The sequence below is a fragment of the Anopheles nili genome (genome assembly GCF_943737925.1).
Source record: "Anopheles nili chromosome X unlocalized genomic scaffold, idAnoNiliSN_F5_01 X_unloc_2, whole genome shotgun sequence".
Classification (NCBI taxonomy): Eukaryota; Metazoa; Arthropoda; class Insecta; order Diptera; family Culicidae; genus Anopheles; species Anopheles nili.
The window spans coordinates 1,210,001-1,213,733 of NW_026525478.1; positions in this window are offsets into that span (position 1 = coordinate 1,210,001).

The window sequence follows — 3,733 nt, forward strand, 5'->3', positions numbered from 1 at the left end:
AAATCCTGAAGGTCGGGGTCGCGCAAGGGTCGACATGGGTCGAGGTGGACTATCATGCGAAACCACTTTTTTCGGTCCCTACGGTGCCCCTAGATGATGAAAAGTACAATCCGAGGTTGATTACGAACACTTTTGTGCACCCCCTTCCGTAGAGCAAAATCCTGAAGGTCGGGGTTGCGCACAAGTAGACCCCCTTCCGTAGAGCAAAATCCTGAAGGTCGGGGTCGCGCAAGGGTCGACATGGGTCGAGGTGGACTATCATGCGAAACCACTTTTTTCGGTCCCTACGGTGCCCCTAGATGATGAAAAGTACAATCCGAGGTTGATTACGAACACTTTTGTGCACCCCCTTCCGTAGAGCAAAATCCTGAAGGTCGGGGTCGCGCAAGGGTCGACATGGGTCGAGGTGGACTATCATGCGAAACCACTTTTTTCGGTCCCTACGGTGCCCCTAGATGATGAAAAGTACAATCCGAGGTTGATTACGAACACTTTTGTGCACCCCCTTCCGTAGAGCAAAATCCTGAAGGTCGGGGTCGCGCAAGGGTCGACATGGGTCGAGGTGGACTATCATGCGAAACCACTTTTTTCGGTCCCTACGGTGCCCCTAGATGATGAAAAGTACAATCCGAGGTTGATTACGAACACTTTTGTGCACCCCCTTCCGTAGAGCAAAATCCTGAAGGTCGGGGTTGCGCACAAGTCGACCCCCTTCCGTAGAGCAAAATCCTGAAGGTCGGGGTCGCGCAAGGGTCGACATGGGTCGAGGTGGACTATCATGCGAAACCACTTTTTTCGGTCCCTACGGTGCCCCTAGATGATGAAAAGTACAATCCGAGGTTGATTACGAACACTTTTGTGCACCCCCTTCCGTAGAGCAAAATCCTGAAGGTCGGGGTCGCGCAAGGGTCGACATGGGTCGAGGTGGACTATCATGCGAAACCACTTTTTTCGGTCCCTACGGTGCCCCTAGATGATGAAAAGTACAATCCGAGGTTGATTACGAACACTTTTGTGCACCCCCTTCCGTAGAGCAAAATCATGAAGGTCGGGGTTGCGCACAAGTAAACCCCCTTCCGTAGAGCAAAATCCTGAAGGTCGGGGTCGCGCAAGGGTCGACATGGGTCGAGGTGGACTATCATGCGAAACCACTTTTTTCGGTCCCTACGGTGCCCCTAGATGATGAAAAGTACAATCCGAGGTTGATTACGAACACTTTTGTGCACCCCCTTCCGTAGAGCAAAATCCTGAAGGTCGGGGTTGCGCACAAGTAGACCCCCTTCCGTAGAGCAAAATCCTGAAGGTCGGGGTCGCGCAAGGGTCGACATGGGTCGAGGTGGACTATCATGCGAAACCACTTTTTTCGGTCCCTACGGTGCCCCTAGATGATGAAAAGTACAATCCGAGGTTGATTACGAACACTTTTGTGCACCCCCTTCCGTAGAGCAAAATCCTGAAGGTCGGGGTCGCACAAGTGTGCACCCCCTTCCGTAGAGCAAAATCCTGAAGGTCGGGGTCGCGCAAGGGTCGACATGGGTCGAGGTGGACTATCATGCGAAACCACTTTTTTCGGTCCCTACGGTGCCCCTAGATGATGAAAAGTACAATCCGAGGTTGATTACGAACACTTTTGTGCACCCCCTTCCGTAGAGCAAAATCCTGAAGGTCGGGGTTGCGCACAAGTAGACCCCCTTCCGTAGAGCAAAATCCTGAAGGTCGGGGTCGCGCAAGGGTCGACATGGGTCGAGGTGGACTATCATGCGAAACCACTTTTTTCGGTCCCTACGGTGCCCCTAGATGATGAAAAGTACAATCCGAGGTTGATTACGAACACTTTTGTGCACCCCCTTCCGTAGAGCAAAATCCTGAAGGTCGGGGTCGCGCAAGGGTCGACATGGGTCGAGGTGGACTATCATGCGAAACCACTTTTTTCGGTCCCTACGGTGCCCCTAGATGATGAAAAGTACAATCCGAGGTTGATTACGAACACTTTTGTGCACCCCCTTCCGTAGAGCAAAATCCTGAAGGTCGGGGTCGCACAAGTGTGCACCCCCTTCCGTAGAGCAAAATCCTGAAGGTCGGGGTCGCGCAAGGGTCGACATGGGTCGAGGTGGACTATCATGCGAAACCACTTTTTTCGGTCCCTACGGTGCCCCTAGATGATGAAAAGTACAATCCGAGGTTGATTACGAACACTTTTGTGCACCCCCTTCCGTAGAGCAAAATCCTGAAGGTCGGGGTCGCGCAAGGGTCGACATGGGTCGAGGTGGACTATCATGCGAAACCACTTTTTTCGGTCCCTACGGTGCCCCTAGATGATGAAAAGTACAATCCGAGGTTGATTACGAACACTTTTGTGCACCCCCTTCCGTAGAGCAAAATCCTGAAGGTCGGGGTCGCGCACAAGTCGACCCCCTTCCGTAGAGCAAAATCCTGAAGGTCGGGGTCGCGCAAGGGTCGACATGGGTCGAGGTGGACTATCATGCGAAACCACTTTTTTCGGTCCCTACGGTGCCCCTAGATGATGAAAAGTACAATCCGAGGTTGATTACGAACACTTTTGTGCACCCCCTTCCGTAGAGCAAAATCCTGAAGGTCGGGGTTGCGCACAAGTCGACCCCCTTCCGTAGAGCAAAATCCTGAAGGTCGGGGTTGCGCACAAGTAGACCCCCTTCCGTAGAGCAAAATCCTGAAGGTCGGGGTCGCGCAAGGGTCGACATGGGTCGAGGTGGACTATCATGCGAAACCACTTTTTTCGGTCCCTACGGTGCCCCTAGATGATGAAAAGTACAATCCGAGGTTGATTACGAACACTTTTGTGCACCCCCTTCCGTAGAGCAAAATCCTGAAGGTCGGGGTCGCGCAAGTGTCGACATGGGTCGAGGTGGACTATCATGCGAAACCACTTTTTTCGGTCCCTACGGTGCCCCTAGATGATGAAAAGTACAATCCGAGGTTGATTACGAACACTTTTGTGCACCCCCTTCCGTAGAGCAAAATCCTGAAGGTCGGGGTCGCACAAGTGTGCACCCCCTTCCGTAGAGCAAAATCCTGAAGGTCGGGGTCGCGCAAGGGTCGACATGGGTCGAGGTGGACTATCATGCGAAACCACTTTTTTCGGTCCCTACGGTGCCCCTAGATGATGAAAAGTACAATCCGAGGTTGATTACGAACACTTTTGTGCACCCCCTTCCGTAGAGCAAAATCCTGAAGGTCGGGGTCGCGCAAGTGTCGACATGGGTCGAGGTGGACTATCATGCGAAACCACTTTTTTCGGTCCCTACGGTGCCCCTAGATGATGAAAAGTACAATCCGAGGTTGATTACGAACACTTTTGTGCACCCCCTTCCGTAGAGCAAAATCCTGAAGGTCGGGGTTGCGCAAGGGTCGACATGGGTCGAGGTGGACTATCATGCGAAACCACTTTTTTCGGTCCCTACGGTGCCCCTAGATGATGAAAAGTACAATCCGAGGTTGATTACGAACACTTTTGTGCACCCCCTTCCGTAGAGCAAAATCCTGAAGGTCGGGGTCGCACAAGTGTGCACCCCCTTCCGTAGAGCAAAATCCTGAAGGTCGGGGTCGCGCAAGGGTCGACATGGGTCGAGGTGGACTATCATGCGAAACCACTTTTTTCGGTCCCTACGGTGCCCCTAGATGATGAAAAGTACAATCCGAGGTTGATTACGAACACTTTTGTGCACCCCCTTCCGTAGAGCAAAATCCTGAAGGT